This window comes from Manacus vitellinus, unplaced genomic scaffold (genome assembly GCF_001715985.3).
Source record: "Manacus vitellinus isolate BGI_N305 unplaced genomic scaffold, ASM171598v3 scaffold_0_pilon, whole genome shotgun sequence".
Classification (NCBI taxonomy): domain Eukaryota; kingdom Metazoa; phylum Chordata; class Aves; order Passeriformes; family Pipridae; genus Manacus; species Manacus vitellinus.
In genome coordinates, this window is record NW_021938789.1 from 31,006,294 (window position 1) to 31,028,617 (window position 22,324).

Here is a 22,324-nt window from a genome sequence, read left to right on the forward strand (position 1 = left end):
TAACATAGTTATCAGAATAACTGTCTGAATAGGAATTTATGGAGAAAATAGGTTTAGGCCATAAATAATGAATCATTTGTAGGGCATCTCTAAGGGCTCTGCTCTGCAAGACTCCCTCAAATCTATCAAATACCTTGCTTGGTTTTAGAGAATAACAAATTCAGGGATTGCACTCCTCTGTAGTTGCCTACAAAAGTTTATCTGATGTTAAAAAGCAGGTGCAAAGTTTCATGTTCCTAGATATATTTTCCAATATTTTTTGTCAGGCTGTATAAAACGGAAAGCTGATATTATGTAATAAAGGCAAGCTGAGAACTAAGTGTCCTTAAAATTAACAATAAAAAACTGCAAGCTATAAGTCAAAACAAATACCACCCTTCAAGATTTTGACAAAATCACTTCCAGTTCAAAGAATGCTTCTCAATCCTCATGTTACCCTTTTTATTTTTTTTTAATTCATCATTCATTCGTGCAGAGATAATAACAAGGCGGGTTTGTCATGGAAAAAAATCTACTCTAAAAAAATTAATTTTAAAAACGAGCATCTCTGTTACTACATTGCCCTTCTTCCAAAGATATCCAAGCCATGAATCAAGCATAATGCCACCTGTTATGAAAGGTCTTTTTTTTCCCCTACTTTTAAAACTACTTCAAGACACTTTATGCTTTCCTTTAATTCAGAACAGAACAGAATTAAGTTGCTGTGCCACAAAGAGCAAACTGTGACAGCTGATTTCAAAGCAATCCTTCAAGACAAGTCCTGACTGCCATGCTTGTACTCAGCTGAAGAAGATTACTCAAAGGTTGGATGAACAAGAGCTGCTGTTATACAACCTCAGTGGTCTCAAAACTGCAGAAGGAAACATATGGGTAGCATATCAGCACTGAAAATGGCAGGTCTGCAAATGTGCAACATCCTCCTGATGGCCATTATTATCATATAAGCCCAGTATTCATACATAAAAATATGAAGATCTATTTTTATTGCTTTAGAGCTGGAGATCAGAAATCACTTTAATATTTTAGAGCTCTCAACTCAGTGTGTCTGAAAGGACCATGGCTCCACGCTCTGTTCAATAAGGATTTGATTTCTCTGTATTATTTAAACATCCACCTTTAGGGGATTTTGTGTCCTTTTTCTCCACAGTATACTTGCATAATTTCTCACAGATTCTTGAAACTCATAAAAGTTTTATATATGTGTGTCAAGGTAAGAATAACCACTTTCAGGTAAGTAAAAGTAGTGTCTATTAAGAAAAGCTGTAGACGTCAAGAGAGCTAAGTAATTCTGAGTTGCTTTAGGGCTTTGACTTTGCACTTATTCCTACGTGTATCTCAGGAAAATTCCTACTTTCTACATGTTGCTTGTATTAGTGGCACACACAATACCTTCAGTGCTATTCTCTTGGACATTGAACAGTTTTTCAGGATGCAGAAACCAGTAACCTTCTTTAAAGGATTTATTTTTTAAGCATTCCTCCTAAAAGTTACAATTTTGTTCTGCTGAGACTCCCAAACATAGTTTGAGCCTTCAAATTCTCCTAAATATAAAATGACTGTGGTGGTCTTTTAAAGAGAAATTGTACAGTTTATTCAAAGTTAAGTGATTGGTGCACAAGACAATATTGCCACAGACTTCAGTGGTGCAGTATCAGGCCTTATAAGAGCAGTCATTCCTGTCTTTTCTGTGACTTCTAAATTCAAATTATTTTACTGGCAGTTTTCTCAGAAGAGTTGCATTTTTGCACATTAGAGAATGTTTACAAAGATCAAAGCATTAATTAATAAAGTAATTAGCTATACCCCACAATGTTAATTTATTTAGACACTATTCAAAAGACATAAGATCACAGTATTTTATTAAATATTTAAACTGTCTAACTGCTCATCAAATATTTAAACTGTCTAAGCAAGACAAAAGTTTTCATAGACTGAAGTGTTTTTCTTCACATATATTATTCTTTATATTTTCTACATATGTAAATGTCTTTATCTATTTATCTCTCTCCTTTTCAGTACAGCTTGAAACAACAGAAAATTATGAATGAAAAGACAAGAATAGACCAAGCAGTAGCATTAATTCTGTATCACGATCAACACCCCAAAACAAGTTTTCTTTCTGCCTCCCTTCCTTCTTGTTATAATTTCTGCAGGTGTCCAGAAAATGTATCACACCAAACAATTACAAATCTGTATCCCTGAGAGAAATTACAAACATGCTCACTGTTTTGCTAACACTTTGCTAAACTTCCTTTGACACAAGGATATTCTCACACAATAGTGATACATATCAGACAAAAATATTGCATAAAAAATAATAAATTAGTTGAATTAAGGGCTGTACAGGAGGTCAGACACTTTAAAGAAAATCCAACAAGCCATTTCCTCAAATAACGGGACTTTAATATTCTCTTAAATACCATTCACTTATTGTGCAAAGAATGACCTGCTCCAGACTTCTTTACACATAATAAAACAAAGAGTTAAACTTGTGAGTATTGATACTTAAACAACCTTATAAACTTGTGCAAGACTGACATGGCCATAAAAACTCTGTTCATCCCTAATAAATCACTCCTTTTATTTTAATAGCACTGGCATAAAAACAAATAACAGTTACCATCTAGATTGCTTGGGTGCATGTGTTTTAGTGAATGGTTACTTCTATGCACACTTAAAACTCTGAACCATATAGAATTAATGAGGCTGCAAACAAAGGAGAATAAAGTTCTACTTATAATTTGTCTATATGCCCGATACACAGCACTCACGCACAAACAGAGAAACCGGTCTCTCTACAGCAGAGCTAGGTGAACTATATATTTAGAGGCTTATATTAAGCAGAGGGAAAGGAATTGCACAATATAACATGAACCAACCAACTAACTTTCACTACTGTCCTGTTCTGTCTCTGTACAGGCAAGTGACCACTAGATTGCGTAAAAAAGAAATATGTGTGGTTTCAAGTGGTCTGTTGAATAAAAAGTAGAGGACTCAGTAGCTCAGTTCTGGAAAGAAAATCAAAGTCATACTGAACACAGACAGATCAATTCAATAAGCACCACAAACTACAAAACACCTTTGAATGTGCACCATCAGTTGCAGAAATGCTATTGTTTAATTTAGCTGGGAAAAAATGCTGTGACTGTGGGAGTACTGCATTTCACTTCACGTGGGATAGAGAAAAGAGGACAGAGAAAGCAAAGGAGACCAAAACTGTTTTTCTGTCTGTACTCTCTGGTAGGGAATTGGGGATATGCTCTCTATGCTGCCAACAGAGGCATTCGTATCATGTGTCCTTGAAAAAGCCCCTAAAAAGATAACTGTTTTTATAGCTTATTTCACTCTCCAGCACTGTACTGCCAAGCACTGTAGGACACGTAGCAGAACTTAAGTGAAACTGAACTGACAAATCCCTTATAAGTGTTCTGTTTTAACTTAATAGAATCATGCTGGTGTGCCACCAAGAAGGTCCTCCTTCCATAAGTTACAGTCCAACTACATTATTGCAACCAACAAATGGAATTCACAATGAAGAATGCAACTGACTTTATTATTTCACATCACTTAGATTCTAAGCTTGTTTTGAAAGCCTCTACTTTCCTTTTTTGTATCCACAAAGTACATAAGGTAAGAAAGCCTGATGCATTTAAAGGAATCTGAGAACACTCTTGGAAGAAAAGGAATGCACATGAAATTATCATTTCTGGAATACTTATTTTTATAATCAAATCAAAACATCTCTGCACCTTTCTTAAAGCCATCTTGCCCAGAAATTTCTTCACACATCTAGAAAAATCTCTGTAAACTCGCTTCTCGCATATGGAACAACAAGAGAACAGCAAGCATCAATTGCTTTCAAAAACACTTTTGAAAAAATATAAATGCCGTTCCTTTTGCTCTCAAGTTTACACATATGATCATGGTATCTCTATGATTACCATGTCACAGACTCAAGACACTGCACTCAAGACACTGCACCACTTCTTCACGAAATTCATTTTGTTTGTATAGAAAAACAAACCAATGAACTCCCAGCCCTTCAGTGGTCTCTCACCAAGCTGACATGCACCATTCCACACCAGTTTCTCATAAGTTGGAAGGATTCCACAGAATCTCCAAGGACAAACTTTAGAAGGAGGCTTGAGTTAAAAGATCGGCAGCACATAAACCTGTCTTTTTAATGGCAACCACTTTACATTGTTTAGCACATTTAGCAGGATTTAAGGATGAATCTAATACAGTCACAAACTTCCAGAAAAAGCCTCTGAGGTAGAGGGGGAAAAAATGGTGAGGGATGAAATATATAGTCACTGCCAACAGGTCTTGAGCAAGCACTGCATGAGCAGGTGAAAAAAAATCTAGTGACTGTGAAGAGCTTGATGACAGCTCTGGGTCTGCTTCCCTTATTCAACTGTTTCCACTTATATTCACCTCTGCATCTGTTACATATTTAGGGGTGTTTTTCTTAGTAGCTTTGAATCCATTGAAGCAGGTGAGCACGTATTCAAAAGACAACTAAAAAGAAAATAAAACATTAAAAAGAAACCATTAAATAGTTCAGAGAAAAGTCGAACGATAAAGTGTGCTCTTTGCAAATAAAGGTAGCAAACTCATTTCAATTGAGTTTATGCCATTTGAATGTAGACAAATGAATAAAACAGTTTAATTTTAAATGAAATCGGGGGAACGTAATTTGATGCATATAATCTCTCTTGGCAAGGACTTCTCAAGAAGGACAACAGCAAATACACGCACATACCACCTGCAAGTATCTATCATACACTGATCTTCCTTAAGCAACGTTCCCCCACGTTCCCACCCTTCAACATTAAGCAATTATTTAAAACTCACTTTATAATCTTACCTGTTTTCCTCCGTATTTATGTGCTGACAGAGGTCCCAGGTCAGCAAAGTATGTGGTACGCACTTGAGATCCAAGTGCATAATGGCAGGGAGAAGGGTTAATTCCCCCCCAAAATGCCTTTCTGAATATGAACTCTTTGGCCAAGGGTGATGAATTTATGCTTTTGTTTTCAAGCTGTTCTTGGAGTGAAAAGGAAAAAAGAAAAAAGTAACCCACAGACTTGTCTCCAAAGTACTTAATAATTTGATTCATATATAAACAGGTTTTTGTTAGGTTTTGGGTTTTTTTTTTCATATATAACCTTACTTTAATACCTTAATTGCTGGGTAGGACAATATGCAGCTACGTTCGGGACTATATGGAAAAGTATTAAAATACATTATAACAATTCATTTTCTTTGTACTGGTGAGTCTACATAATTTTGACAGGGACTGTGAAGGACTCAACAGTCCAATAGATTGTAATTTCACATCTAAAAAGTTTAGAGGTGTTGCAGAACTACCTAAGCACTTGACCAGCTCCTCCCTCAAAGAAATACAAAGGAATCCAAACATCTGTATTAAAGTGCAGTTACACGACACATTGTCTTGTCTTCAGACAGCAAAGCCAGTTTAAGATGTTCCCATGCATTTCCTCCCTGACACCAGCTATTCCTTCCTTCCTTTAAGCTGCTCCCTGGAATAAGCCAATTATATAAAACCTTCTTTGTGGTTTAGATGTTTTACCTGCAGTAAAATACCTCTCTCTATTTTTGATCACAGATGAAAACAACCTCCAAATTACAAGTACCTACATATTATTGGAAGGAAGACACTTTTCTCGTTTAAAACACCCATGGTGATGATGTTTATAAAGTAATCCAGAGGAAAATGTCTGGATCATAATGACAAAAAAATCCATGAAATTCTGGTCTAGGCATCAGGGAGCTCACAGAGATGCAGTTTACATTACATTTGCTTTTGCCAAGACTGCTTATCTTGCAACTGTACATATGATGCAATAAGAACCACAAAATTGTGAAGGGGGAAAAAAACAAACAAAACAAAACAAAACCCCCACTCCTTATGTGAACTACAGATTGGTGGTTAAGACAGTCCCTGAAAGGGAGGCACATATTTGCATTCCTACTGCTGAGGAAAATACTACATGTCCTAAGCCATAACACAAAAGGCAAGTCAAAGAATCACAGAATCATTTAGATTGGAAAAGACCTCCAAGATCATTGAGTCCAACCATTGACCGATCACCACCTTGTCAATTAGACCTGACCACTAAGTGCCACATCCAATTGTTTCTTGAACACTTCCAGGGACGGTGACTCCACCACATCCCTGGGCAGTCCATTCCAGTGTTTAACAACCCCTTCCATGAAGAAATTCCTTCTGATGTCCAAACTGAACCTCCCCTAGCACAACTTGAAGCCATTTCCTTTCATCCTGTCGCTAGTTGTCTGGGAGAAGAGGCCAACTCACACCTTGTTACAATCTCCTTTCAGGTAGTTGTAGAGAGCAATAAGGTCTCCCCTGAGACTCCTTTTCTCCAGATGAAACAACGCCAGCTTCCTCAGATGCTCCTCATATGATTTACTCTCTAGATCCTTCACCAGCTTTGCTGCCCTTCTCTGGATATGCTCCAGCACCTCAATGTCTTTCTTATAGTGAGGGGCCCAAAACACATAACTCGAGGTGCAGCGTCATCAGTGCCGAGTACAGGGGGACAATCACTTTACTGGACCTACTGGCCACACTGCTGCTGATACAGGCCAGGATGCCATTGGTCTTCTTGGCCACCTGCGCACTGCTGGCTCATCTTCAGCCACTGTCAACCAGCACTCCCAGGTCCTTTTCTGCCAGGCTGCCTTCCAGCTACTCTTCCCGCAGCCTGTATCACTGCAGGGGGTTGTTGTGACCCAAGGGCAGGACCCAGCACTTGGCCTTGTTGAACCTCAGACAACTGGCCTTGGCCCATCGATTCAGCCTGCCCACATCCTTCTGCAGAGTCTTCCTACCTTCCTGAAGATCAACACTTCCACCCTCTAGTATCATCTGTGAACTTCCTGAGGGTGTCCTTGATGCCCTCGTCCAGATCATCGATAGATATTAGACAGGACTGGGCCCAATACTGAGCCCTGGGAAACATCACTAGTGACCATCCAACAACTGGATTTAGTTCCATTCACCACCACACTCTGAGCCCAGTCATCCATCCAGTTTTTAACCCAGAGATGAGTGCACCTGTCCAAGCTGTGGGTTGACAACTTTTCCAGAAGAATACCATGGGAGACAGACTTTGCTGAAGTCCAGGTAAAATACATCCACAGCCTTCCGCTCATCCAATCCTGCCACCTATCTTACAAGCAGATCAGTGCAGTAAGTGGACTCCAAGGATGTCTAACAGACCAAGTCTGAAGGAAATATATGTAAATGAGCTGGTTGGGTTTGGATGCTGACTATTTGAAATGCTTCTCAGTACTGTTTAGGACTGGACACAAACATATGTTCAAGTTTGTGGAGCTCTAGATTATATAAATTTTAATGTTTCTTTCAAATTCTGGTGGCTCTTAAGAGACAGTTTTGTGCTTAGGCATCCTAACTTAAGTTGATGCCAACTTTTTTCAAACTTAGTTTAATAACTCCTTTGAACACTCCTGTTATTCTAATTTATAAGGCAACATATTTGTTCATATTCAGATAAAATATATCAGATAAACCACAGCTAACGTTACAAAAAAAATTAGATGTATGTTTTCTTAAAAATAATCATCATAAGGAAGAGAACATATGATGATTTAATCAGTGAAAACATTTCAGTTCTTGAAAAATATATGAATAATAAACACACGTCAAAAAGAGCAAGGCATCTCTAAGCATAAAATTTTGAGAAATAGTAGAAAATATTTCTCTCTGAAAACATTTTCCAACAGTCTGTAACGTTGCAAATTACATTAATGCTTGTCATTTTGTCCAAACTACAGTCACAGTGTGAAATTACAAACCATGATAAGATGATAAAAGTATACTATCAAACTAATTTCCCACTTACAGCATGGTAGCCTCACAAGAGCAATTAGATTTCATTTTTTGTCACATATTTGGCACATTTACAGATACCTTCAGAACGTTAAATTCATCAAATTTAACAAAAACAACAGTTTGTCAACTGCTGAGTTTGGGGAACTAAAACATTCAAACTACTCACAGGTATTCAGCCTACATGGTCTAATCCAAATCAAAGCATGCCAAGTAGGGCCACACTGGCAGCAAAGGAGTAAGACCTACTAATAGCACAAACTAGGCTAAGGGCAGAAAAGGACACAGGGAGAGGAGACAAGACAATGCATAAATGAGTCATGGGGATTTAAGCAGTAGGGAAGAAGGTAGTACAGTCTGTCTAGAGACAGATTAGTCAACTTTCATTAGTTCACTCTAATACTTGAAAAAATTTGGTTTTCTCCAGAACATATTTAGGGAGGCAGATAAAAATAATGCATCACAGCATCATAGAAAAAAAAATTAAAAAATCAAATATGTAACTTTCATTTATTTTGTGGTGCTTTTAACAGAAAAAGTTTTATCCTTCTCAAGAAAGTTACAAAACCTACTTCTGCTGACAGTCTTAATAGAATTTGCTTGCCCCTTTTGTGTAATCATAATTGATCACCTTCATTTTTACGTGCAAAACATTTCACACAGCTGCAGAAATACTGGAAATGCTTGTTGCTTTCAAGTTCCTGAAGCTATTTTAAACAAGTATATCTCAAAATCCCATTTTATAGATAAAAGAGCTTGGATAGAAGAGATTATCCCAAGATATATTTCTTTCTCATTCATGAAGCAACCAATCTTTCTTAGTCAAAAGATTCAAATACATGAATAGACACCTCTAAATGGTGCTGTTATGATTAAATCTTCAAAATTCTGCTGCATGGAAAGACTAGCACTATATCCTTAACAGATGTAGTGCTGGAATGGTTTTATACTCTTCAGAGAAATGGCAGAATATGATTTATCACCCGAGTGCTGTCAGTGACGAATGACAATTCCAGCCGATTGAACTTTTCTAAAGAAAGTAAAAGATGGAATCATTTCACTATTTTACAGTTTGGAAAAGCAGCCTGGAGTGCTGAAATGTGCCAGAATTTCTATAATTAGTGGCCTTCTACTATCTACTTTAAGCAAGGGAATTATATCATGTAGATTATGGGATCTGAGGCCACACAGAGTGTCATTTTCACCATGTCTGGAGGAGGATTTAAATATGAGTACAACTTTATGTAGACACAAATTTTCTAAATTATAACACATTACTACACAAAACCACTAAAACCAAAGTTAGATGTTTTCAAATCCTTGCAACTTGAAATCTAGGTTTCCATCATACCGGGTCTGAATCTGCCACAAGAAAAAGCTAAGCACAAGGTAACGTTCAATGCGATATTTCAATTGAGAAATAAACCAGTTTCCAAGTTCACGACTGGTGTACATAACCTGTGAGGATTTAAAATCTGCACATACTTATTCTAGTGAAATAACTTCCAGGAGGACTTGAGTCTTTACTTTCAATACCAGATCAGAAGAAAATAAAGAAGCAAGCCTTGTTCACATCACTATAACGTCTCTCAAATAACATGACTGTTTTTTTCTTAAAGGAGAAAAAGCAATTTCCTTCATTAAAGAACAAATATTTAAACTTAGTCTCCCTCCCCTTATTTTTTTGACATTTTAATATTAATATTTGAGAGCTTTAAGTTCTAGTCAGCATTGCATTAACTGTTGCTCTAACAAGTGTTAATGTAGTTCCTGTCTTTCCTCTGAAGAGCTATAAAAACACAGTGCTTTCGAAATTTAGGTAAGGATATAAATCTCAGCTCCAGGTGTTCCTGAATTACTTTCCGTAATCTGAAATGAAACTAGTCTTGACCAACTCTGAATAAAGTTTGAATGCAGTATAGACTTGTATTAAGTTAAACCACCAGAAGAATGAGTATGTAAAACAAACCAAAACTTACTGACATATTTACTTTCTGGAAGGCATGTTAAATGAACTTTAAAACCAGATCTGAAAATCCAGCTGTAAATGGGTATGCAAAAGTGATTAATGAGTGCTGAACACCATCCAGATCACATACGTGTAAGAACTACAGCAAGCTAGTAAAAATTCCACCCTGAAGTGACAATTCAATTTAAATTAGAACTTGCAGTTACTTTTCTAATTTAAGTCAATAGTAATTCTATGGTTGCCATATATCAGAAAAACTTGCTTAGTAAGAGTATAAAACAGCTCAGTACAACAGACATAAACAACAATGTTTTCAAATTTCATTCCTGAGTGAAGAGTGTACAACTTCTTCACTGCCAACCCTAACACAAATCCTCCCAAGTCTGTACCCCTAATCATGTTTCTACTTTCAATGAGTTTCTGAATGTCTCTTCTATCCCCCAACCACCACCACTAACTAGAAAATCCTCCCTCATTATCTTGACTGATTGCTTCAATTAGCGAGCAATTCAGTCAACTCACATTATGTTCTATGTTTCAATTCCAGGAAGGTAAAGTTCACTGACATACTTCAGGTTTACTTAATTAGAAGGAAAATTAACTTAAATGTTCTAAAGACACAATGCTGGATTAGACTGCCTGACTAATGCTTATAAACTGTTTGCACCAGCCAAGGCCTTCCTTGCCAACCATGTCCTGGGGGGCATCAGGCAAAGCATCGCCAGCTGGTTGAGGGAGGGGCTCTGCACTGGGGCAGCCTCACCTTGAATATTGTGTGCAGTTTTGGGTACCACAATACAGGAAAGACATTAAGCTACTAGAGAGCATCCAAAGGAGGGCAATGAAGATGGTGAATGGCCTTGAGGGGAAGCCGTATGAAGAGTGGCTGAGGTCACTTGGTCTGTTCAGCCCAGAGAAAAGAAACTGAGGGAAGACCTCATCATGGTCTACAATTTCCTCATGAGGGGAAGAAGAGGGGCAGGCATTGATCTCTTCTCTGTGGTGACCAGTGACAGGACCCAAGGGAATGGCCTGAAGTTGTGTCAGGAGAGGTTTAGCTTGGATATTAGAAAAAAGGTTCTTCACCCAGAGGGTCATTGAGTGCTGGAATAGGCTCCCCAGGGAAGTGGTCACAGCACCAAGACTGATAGAGTAAATTGTACATTAGAGTAGGTAAAAAAATTACATTAACATGTTTATTGTAACCAATTTTGGGTCTTCAATCAGTACTATATTTAGAAATAGATTTGCACACCCCTCAACAATTAGGAGAGTTAGAAAATTTTTAGTGAGAAAAGTGTTTTATGTTGAAAAGTGACATCTTCTTCTATTGCTTAAAATATATTTTTATTACCATGTCTGAGGAAGATGACAAAACTTATACGTTACTTAACTTAGTTATTTTGCATCAGCAAAGATATGAATGAACTATCTACAGGAACAACCACTCCAAAAAAGTTTGCCAGACACATGACGAAATATTTTCTTTTCTTAATATAAGGGAGACTAGCTCTTATGTCATTAGGAAGCAAGTCAGTAAATGCTACCAAGTTTTGAACAACTCAATATAAGAAGAGGTCACTTAAAGTAAGGGCTGTTCTTGTTCAAGCTATTTCATCAACAGCAGAACATTGCAAAGCCCCTTAGCACACAAAAGTACAATACACAAGTAGTTTAAAAGTCTTTTAGCTTTCAAGTACTAATGCCATACAAAAACTCTAATTTAAAATACAGTCAATCCAAAAGTCTGCATAAAATCCTTAGAAGTTTTACAAACACTTTTAGAGTTTGTTAGAAAACCCCAAACAAACAAAGCCACAAGCAAACAAAACAACAAGAAAAACAACCATCTCAAAATCAGCTGTATCTTACACTGTACCTCAGGTTTCTACGGGAAGTCATATTCACACATGATAAGATGGGTCAAGGCAGCATAAAACCATACCTGGAGATATGAGAAAATGAATGTAGGGTTAGAGACTTGGAAAAAAAAATCATTCATCTACATTCAGTCAGTCAACAATTCTTAGGGTTACTTTTTCCTCAGAACCAAGAACATGGCCCTACTATAGTCAACTTACCCTTATTCCAAGTAAATGAACTATCTAGTAAATTACTCTGTTTCAAGAGCAGTTATACTTTCTATTGAGGTGACAACGATTATCCACCATTTTGTTAAAAAACAGCCCTTCACCTTCCCTCTTTTACCCCATTTGAAAATGCACTGTGAAATCTTGGTTTTTCTTAGTTCTCAGCTTTCAGGTGAACCTGAGCTTCGAAAAACTTCTGAAAGCATTGGAATACTCAAAAAGAAGGAGAATCTAAGGGAATCAAGCCCATCCCTCTGATAAGAGGTTGAAATAGAAAGCACACACATTAAAGCAGAAGAAGCCACGGGGAATATTATGGATAAATAGTAGAATATTTACCATTTTAGTAAAGGAAGGAATTGGGTTCTAGTGGCTTGGTACAGGACAAGGATATGGAAAAGAGATCAGAAGGCTTCTGCTTATCTCAGAACTATTAAAAACTTAATTTCTTTACAAATGAAAACTTGCACAGCAAATTTGAGCAGTTTTAAAGAAAGACACAACACATTTGAGTGCAGATAATTTTTATAATATGAAGATAAATAAAGTCTAATGAAGAAGAGTTAGACTGCAAAAAATAAGGTTGGACAGATTGTTTCTAGAAAATCATATCACAAATGTCACAAATGTGACTTCCTAATATATCAAAGAAGTGCTGAAGCCTTGTCTAAGCAGAAGCAGTTTGAACCAGCTGTCCTTCATTATAGGTTTCTAGCTTAGCTGAGGGTTAGACCCTCAAGTCTCTGCTGACAGATGTTTGAGTAATACTTTATTTGGTTGCTTTGCAAGAAAGGGCTGAGATGATTGCCTATGCTGACAGGAATCTTAACATTAACTTGAATTTGCAGTGGTACCTGTTTCTCACGGGTCATCTGACGCAATTTTAGCTATATAAGGAGCTTTGAATGTTCCTGAATTTCATCAGAGACTTCTGTGTGGCCCTAAGGTCTCAGGTAGACAAGTTGTTAAGGCTTAGTACTAGACAGGGCCTCAGAAACCCAAAAGTAAGAGGAAAAAAATGCATAAAGTCTTTCATACTAAACAGACACCATGGTTAAGTGAGCTGAGTGGTCAGTTTAAAGGTGTTTATCTTTTTAATGGGAGTCTAAATGTTAAATTAGTACCTCTAAGTTAAAGCTGCTATTAAGTACCAAGTAATCAGTTATGTTACACTGCTGACAGTATGAAATTCAATTCCCTTTGAAAGATGCTGCACTCAGCTTAAACTTGCAGCTTCTGCAATTATGTGATAGGTATGCTCATTCCCAAGAATCCATCAAGTTTATCTATATTGTCTTTCTGCACTTTTCGGTGACAAATGTCTAATTTTCTTCAAGTAGTATAAATATTAGATATATAGTAGCCTCAAAGAACTCAAAAGAAGCAGCAGAACCTTTCTTCAGCATCTTCATTGTAAAGGGATTTTTAGGTGAGAACTTTTGTTTAATATTATGCTTCCAATATTGTCCATTAGAGATCACATTTCATACAGACCTAAAATGACAAAAATAACCCAGTGTTTAACCTAAGAAAGGTAAAAAGGATGTGAAAAGATAAAATTGGTTTCCCTGGATAAATCAGGAACAAGTAAAGACAGAGAAGCATACAGATATACAAGTCTACAATTTGGAAAAGGTTCCGAAGATCCTGACATTCCTGAATTTTGGCAATTTTTCTTTCAGACAATCCTCTGAAATTTCTAGAGTGACATTTTGTTAAGGGTCAAACAACAAAAAGCTGAAGAAAACTTGCAAGAAGGCTGTTAGGACAAAAATTTAATTTGTGCTACCCTTTTCACAGACTTAGCTGAGCAGCTACTGCTAGAAAGGTAGAAACATCGAATGCAAATCTGTTCATAAATGTTCTAGAAGATGTGGTTTTCTTGTGATATGACAATTTTGGCTGACAATGTTCAGACTGTTAAGATGAGAAATGCTGAAAAAATATTTACTGAAAATACTGAGTGAAAAAAGAATTGCTGAGGAAGTTCAATGCTGACAAACATTAAACAAGATACATGACAACTCTAACTTTGCAGTGATTCCCCCTTTGAGTTGATTCCCCCTATGCAAAAATGAGATACTGGGTGTACAGATGTGTCCAGGAGGCAAAATAGCCCCTTGGGAAAATTGCAGAGATGTTACATTTTGCTATGAAAAAGAATTCAGGTCTCAAACAGAAAACAGAAGATGAGAATGTGATTTATACGGATGAGAATGTGATTTATACAGAATCTCAAACTAACACTTACCTCTTCAAATAACATTGGAAAAACTCATGCTAGTTTCCTGCTGACCTGTTTATGTTCTGCAAGCATTGTTTTCATACTTGAAGTTTACTGTCTATGTATTTTGCCTCTATTGTTTCTCTCCAATCATGCAAATTATACAAATATAGTCACAGTTTCACTAGTACACTTATCAACAACTTCCCTGGGATATTTCCCAGATTTACCTTTTCTAGACCATGACCTCTCTCATGGTTCACATTCTGCAAGAGCCTGCACAATGTCCCCAGTGGTCTACGTTTTCAAAAAATTATCCTAAGTGATGTAGAATCTCTACCAATAGAATAGAATGAGGTAACAAGAACAGCACTTTTGCCATGATACTTGCCTAATCCTGTTTATTTATTCCCTCCATTTCTCCTAGATTCACTGGTACACAAAACCCATCTCAATAATAGCTGTCTCTTTCTGAAACACAAGGCATAAAAGAAAATACTGGCAAGAAAAATACTCACATATTCACCTGATACAGTAATAAACACCATTAACAATTTCTTCTTTACTGAAGGAAAGAAAAATAGATCAGCTTAAGTGCAATGCTATTCAAAAAAGATAATGCAAGAACTTAAAGTAACAGGTATTTTAAAAAGGTATATTTAAAATAATATGGCCAGAAACAGTATTTCTGAAAGCTCCTGCTTTTGGATTCTTTTTTTTTTACCCACGTAATCACGGAGTAAACTCAGTAAATTCTACTTATCCTAAAATAAGAGCAGAATTGATGCTTTTCATTTTCAACAACAACAACAAAAATAATATGAAGATAAAATTAGAAAGGAGAATCAGCTTTAGTACTGGTAGCAGAAGCAACGAGCTCGCTCTTCTCTCTTCCCCCAGATATGTAGTCCAGACATTAAATTCAAGCAGCAGTTTCTGAAGCAGAAAAACATAGCTTCAGTTTGTAAAGAAGGAAAACATTAGCAGGCCAGGTATAAGGAAAGGAAATGAAAGGGGAGTAAAATTCCCTTTCAGCTACAAAAGCAGTTCTAAATGAACTTATGATAAGGATTATGGGACATACTTGCTAATAATAATAGCAAGAGAGCTGGAATTAACTGGGCCTATCCACCATTATGTGCAATAATGTATTCATCATTGACATCAGGAAAATCTGTCTTAGATAGGGGGTAAATACTCATTTAGAGGTGCAAGAAATGCAACTCAATTTTTATAGAGATTTTAACACATATTCTTGGGTATCTTTTCTTAGATATTTGAAAAAATTAAATTAGAGGGATTATATCTGCAAAAAAGGCTCAGAGTCACAAATAAGACCCCACATGAAGAATAAAAAGTAAATATTAAATTTAATTTCTCTTACAAAAAATCCCACATCATTTTGAAGTATTCTCTATATTGCAGACAGCTTTAATTTTAAAATTTAAGAATTTAAGCTTTTTATAATAACCTGTATAGATTAACGTATTTATCTGAAAAAACCTATATAGATTAACATCTTCATACTTCTAAGTGATTGCAAAATTGTTATGTGGGGAAGAAAAGGGCTGATTGTAACAGGATATTGGGAAGTTCTTTACTCTTTAATCTTTTCTCAAACACAAAGACCTTGTTGCACCATTGCTCCATTACTCAAAGTTGTTCTTATCTTCTCCATGACTTAAAGAACTGCAGCTAACCTTTTCCCTGATAAGACAACACTAGCTACTGTTATCTGGGAAAAGCAGAAAATGTCAATCTTTCATGAAAAAAACCATAACTTAAGGACTAAACTGTTTATATTATAGTAGACAAGTTTTTCTACATTTACCAATAAACTACACCAAAATAGAAAACATGTATGATACTTTATATGCTTTATTTGGGGTCTATTTGTCAGTAAGAGTCAACTTTTTATTTTGTATGGTGACTAATTCTGGAGCAACAAAAAAAGAATGATCCTTCAGCAAATTGTCTGACTTAACACTCAGATTTAAAATCGTCATTTTTGCATGAATAACGGGCTTACTTTACATGGATGTTATTTCTTAAATCACTCCAAATATAACTTCAATTTTTAACATGAAAGCATTGAGCCCATTTTAAAACAGAAATCTTGAGTTCAGATATTCCTTACTTGATTTTACCATTTATGTTAAAAACTAGTACTAATTATGTTTTGAATGTTTTATAGATATTTTTAAACATATTCTTCCCTTTTGTTCCCACAGAAAATACATATACAACAATCATTGTGGGATACATGGGATGTTGAAACTGCATAACGTGAACTGCCGAGAACACCGTTTAACTTTAGATCCTATATTCAGTTACTGAGGTATATGCTGCTGTCCAAGACTTTAAAACTAGAGTTACCAAACTGGCTGGGTTGTCAGCAAGAGCAGTTACAGCAAGAGAGACTGGCGTGTTCTGACTCACACTTCCTGGGTCCTGCAGCCTGTACTGACCTCAACACTACAGCCCTGGTAACCTGAGCTACTCAATTTACTGATAACTTTGACACTACAAATGAAGACCTAAATGAGTAATCAAGACAACTTAACCTCAGTGGATATTTTAAAGCTAGCTAGCTATGTGCTGAAGTGTGCTGCTGAGGTCAGTCAGTTCAAGTCTGAAAGCCTTATTACCTAAAGCTCGAAAACCCTGTCTGACATCTATGCCATTTTAAATAAACTGTCAAATTAAGTTTTCTCATTTACAGGTCTGTGATTTGTACAAGATTCAAGATACTCTCACATTCCATCTTCACCTTGACTAAGGTCTATGAAATCATTTGCTGAAGCAATACTGCTGTCTGTCCTGGTTCCAGCCAGGACAGGGGTAATTTTTTTGCAGTAGTGGGGAGGGGGCATGATTAGAACCAAGCAGTTATTCCATACCCCTCACGTCCTTGCCAGGGGCAGGGGAAAGGGACTCTTTCTTCTAAGGAGAAGGGGTTCCTTATGGTCAAGAAAACGTGGTGGAGAGAGTAGTTGGGGTAGCGTGGCACCAGCACCAAGCCAGAGTGGTGGGGTGGTGCCAGCTGTGGTCAGGTCAGGCTCAGTGAGCATTTTGCATGTGAATCACTGTCTTTTGTACACTCTTGTTATTAACATTGCTGCTGTTATTGTTGGTTTTCTTATCTCATTGCTGTTTCCAATAAATTGTTCTTATCTCAATCTGTGATCTTTGCCTTTTGTGCCTCCCACTCTCAACTGCATCCCACCACAGCAGAAAGGGGAAGGGGAAAATGGGGGCAGGGAGCAAGAGAGAGCAGCAGTGTGGTTTTGGTTGGTGGGAACACTGAGTTGGGAGTACCATTTCTAAACCATGACACTGTACTAGTACTGGGACAGTATATGTTAAATAACCTGTAGCACTTTAAAATGTGGAACAAAATACAGAAAGAGACTTACATAGTAGATAAGGTTGGAGTGAAATAAAGGACACAAGCAACAGTATGTGATAACGAGAAGACGGTTCACTGAGAAACTGCAGTGATTAGTTTTTCTGATAAGACAAACAAGTCCTGGTCCTGCTGCTTTTCTAAGAGAACACCTGTCATTCCTGCATAGGTGTTCAGCTGTAATGGTTCCCCTGCAGGGACAAAAACACTTGTTTTAAAGAGGGAACACTGGAACAGTTCCCTTGAGGTGACAATAGGCTTAGGAGAGTGAAGTCAACACTAGGGAAAAAAAACTAGGCTCTCTAAGCAGTATGCATCTGTTACATATCAGTTCAACCATACCACAAACACCTAAACAAAGAGTGGCTGGAATTCCTTTTGCTGTATTTCAGAGGCTTGAAAATAACTAATTTTATGTAATCACTATTTTAGTAGTGAGGCTCTTACTGTGCCAGTGTTTGGTTTTCCTTAGCAATCTGTTTATTTCTTCTTTTGCACATCATTACAAAATGAAATAGTATAGAAAGCATTGAAAGATATGTAAAGATTAATGAAAGTCATCGAATGTTACTAATTCACTGATCAAAGGAAAGTGTTTTATGTGTTTTATAGAGTTAGGAACAATATAAATTGTTACAGTTACTATACAATTTTTTATTTTTACACAGCTATGCGGCCATGGCTATCTTTTTAAGACAGGAAAAGTATAGACATATACAACTCTGGCTGGCCAGCAACACCTTAAAAAAATCCCAAAACAACCCAAACAAGCCCCAAAGAAAATCTCCCCAAACAAACCAACCAACTCCCCACCACTGCCTTGGTTTTCATTGTATTCAAGGTGACTTTTATATCTGCGATACTAGGCCCCACCTCATATATATCCTAAAATGTTACTCAAAAATCACCACAGCAGACTAAAGAAGGCTGGAGCGAGCCTTTCCGAGGAGGTGCTATAACAGCAAAGTACCAAAGTATCCACTCACACCATAAATCATAAAAGAGGCAAATTGACCTGTGCAGGCAATCTAACAGCAATAAAATCCTTAGTAGTGAAGGGATTTTTAGTCCCCAGAAAACTGAAGGTAATGTGATATAAATACTGTAATGCAACAATATCACAGGCAGTAACTGCCAATGAGGATATCCACCCCAAGCTCATTTCTGGGTAGCCCCAGCTGCACACTCCCGTCTTGCCTTCTGGTGGTGTTGCCTTGACTTTGTATCAAGCCAATTCAGTTTGACTGAAATCTGCTCCTCTCTTGCATCTGGTCTCTCCCCAGCTGAAGTGACCAGTTTCACACTGTTATGTGTGCACTGTTTCCTCATAGATAAAGCCATTATCACAGAATCATAGCATGCTTTGGGTTGGAAGGAACCTTAAAAGACCATCCAGTTCCAATGCCCCTGCCATGGGCAGGGACACCTTCCACTAGACAAAGTTGCTAAAAAAATCTACACTTCCAGGGATGGGGCATCCACAGTTTCTCTGGGAAACCTGTTCCAGGTGACTCACCATCCTCACAAGGAAGAATTTCTTCCTAATATCTAATATAAACCCACACTCTCAGCTTGAAGCCATTCCCCCTTGTCCCTTCACTCCATGCCCTCTCAAGACGTCCAACTCCCTTTAAGTACTGGAAGGCTGCTATTGGGGTCTCTGGAGTCTTCTCCAGGCTGAACAACCCTAGCTCTCTCAACCATAGGAGAGGTGCTCCAGCCCTCTTAATTATCTTAGTGGCCCTCCTCTGGACTTCCTCCAACAGGTCCATGTCCCTTGTAGTTGGTGGCCCCAGATTTGGATACAGTACTCCAGTGAGGTTTCACAGAAATGGAGTAGAGAGGCAGAATCACCTCCCTTGACCTGCTAATCACACTTCTTTTGATGCAGCCCAGGGTACACCTGGCCCTCTGGGCCGCAAGTGCACATTGCTGGCTCATGTCAAGTTTTCACCTCGATGACACATTCTGAAGAATGAGAGTTTGATATTTTTGTTTTAACAGAGTTAAAAGTGTTCTGATGAAAACATGGAGAATGCAGAGGTGATTACCTAAATCCTGGAAGAATAACAACAAACACCAATTCAGATTCCAAGTCCAATTACCTCTCTCCATAGGGATACAGTCTCATTTTTTTCCTTCATGTGCAAACCAGAATTATGTCAAACATATTCTTATTTACATCACTGTTCCCCACTCTCCTAGTTTCAGAGGCATTCCTGGGTGGAAAGTTTGCTGAACTTCTGAGGAATACATGAGTCTGAACCATCTCCTCTCTTTCTGCACATCACATTTGGAGATTAAGCTCTAATCATATTGTCTGGGTCATGAGAAGAGTCATTCAATTGTCTTATGCCTTTGATCATCATACTTACGGTAATAAATTGTTTGCTGGTATGTCTTCATGAAAAAGGCTATATGTAATACAGAAAATACAGAAATGTTTCAACAGTGATATATGAAAAAAACCCTACAGAAAATTTGAGACACTGGTCCTAAATTGTTATATCTCAGCTTAAAATGGAACTTGATATTCAGCCTAGTTATTTCCTACCATATCAGCATTGAATTTTCCGTAGTTCACACAAAAGCACAACTACTTTATCTGAAATTGTCACAGCTGTCAACTACTTTTATAACTACAAGAAGTTGGAGCTTAAGTTAACACTAATACTCAAGCTCAAGTTCATGAATTTACTCTTAGTTCCTTCAATAGGTTCCAAAGGAATGGTTTCAATTAAAAGAACTCTTTAAACCAGACCACCTTTTTTTTCCATTAGCTTTTTTCCTAAGTAATTCTTAAAGTGGACATAAACAATGAACCAAACCACATAATACTCTCAGGAGAAGAACAAGGGGAATCACTTAATTTTACAGTTGGGAGAAAGCAAAATTACTACAAATTATTTATGCAATGACCTAAAGACTATGCAATCCCAGACTACATCAGTACGACAGGAAAGGCATAGTGTGTTCTACTTGATCACCTATGAAGCAAACCAACATGCAGAACTAAAAATAACTGAAGAATATTCATGTATATTAAAATCTCCTTAAATTGTTAGCAATGAAATGCTTCAAACTCCATTAACTGTATTATCTAGCTTATCACAGTTAAACTAAAGTTGAAAGGAGTATTTGTTTCATATTTTTATAATACAGTGTGATAGTCTATGTGAAATTATTTTAAATGCATTACACATTCATATATGCTTATTCCACAATATGAAAGGTTTCAAAAAATATTTCCCAAAAATTGTATTTGCATTTGCCTGTATATTTTATGGTCCTCTTACACAGCAACAGGACAGAAGTTTTTTGGGTTTTTTTTTCTGAATATATGAAAGATATGACTAAATCCAAAAAAACTGGCCAGGGGAAAAAAGAAAGAAAAATCACAAGCACATGTAATAAAAAGAGCTATTTTAACACCTGAAAACTGACCCAATCCCAAACTGTAGATTTACATTCCCTTTAATCCTATTTTCCACATTTTTCTCACACGTTTGCCCTTTCATTTAGTCAATTCAAAAATAAACAAGTTTTCATGAATATGTACACTGGGAGTTTGCATAGGAACAACTTCACTTCTAGCTCGCTACAGGGTCAGAGAAAAAACCCTTCAGCAGTAAAACACCAACTTGACCCATTCTTTCTTCTGCTGCCCCATTACTTGCTGACAGCACAGCGTGCTGCTCCAACCGAAAGTTCAGGCACAAATGTTTGTATGCAATGTCATAAGCTGGAACATGGAACTGATGTGAATCAGAAAAAAAAAAGCAAAAACAAAAACAAAAAAACTCCAAGACCACCCCAAAAAAACAACCAATACCCTTTGCTATGTATTTTCAGAAGTGTATACTTAAGTCACATCAGTTACAAAACACAGTTCATAACATAGACAGATGGGAATGAGCAGCACTGGGAGGAAATCCCCTAAGCTGCCAAAAACTTCAGCTTTGTGAAACTATTCTCAGCATTCATGGAAAGTATTCAAGGCTCTCTAACTGCAGTTTTCTTAATCCCAGTTCATATTTCAACATGCACTGCAATGAAGCAACACTAGGTAAGAAGAGAACAGACAGGCAAACGTGAAACTTTATGAAAACCTTGCAGTATGTTTTAGAAATATAATTGCATCTTTCATTCAAATATCCCGAGGCATGATATTCTTGACATTGCTTATACTAAAAATTAATCATTATAAATCTAACATTAGCAAAATTATATTTCTCTTGATTCTGGAGCCTATCATCAAGTGATTTTGCTTTACAGCATAAGTTTTCTTTACAATAACTGCAAAAGGAAAGGTGAAGGGAAACCCAACACACAGTGCTGTATTAGAGCATCAGCACTCTACACTACTGCTAATTGTTGTTAACCTATAACTAGAGCAGTTTGCTCCCAGAGAGTAAAAAGCCTCACTACCTCCAAATCAAGCATCTGCTCTTGATAATCTATAAAGAATAAGTCTTGCAATGACCAGTACAGCATCTTTCTCTCAGATAAGGTCACATTGCCTAAACAGAGCTACTAAGTTTACTACACCTCATTAAACAAGCTGTAGGATGCTCAGGTGAAGGCATATCATAGTTTTGGTATGACTCCTTTTACCCATTTGGAACAGTCAAGTTAGAAGTGTTTTAGTTAGTACCCTTGTATTAACTGCTCATCTGACATCACTGGCAGAGTGCATCATCCTAAGTACCCTACAAAGACCACAACACAGACCTCTATC

The 22,324-nt window shown here is 37.1% G+C and overlaps 1 long non-coding RNA gene across 1 annotated transcript; it reads right to left on the minus strand.

Moving 5' to 3' along the window:
• Positions 1-4,880: 4,880 nt before the first annotated feature.
• Positions 4,881-14,730, minus strand: LOC115307709. Its single transcript, XR_003916045.1, has 3 exons — positions 14,699-14,730; positions 11,746-11,811; positions 4,881-5,041 (listed from the first exon to the last, which is right to left on the minus strand). It is a non-coding gene; the product is annotated as an uncharacterized LOC115307709 (long non-coding RNA).
• Positions 14,731-22,324: the final 7,594 nt, after the last annotated feature.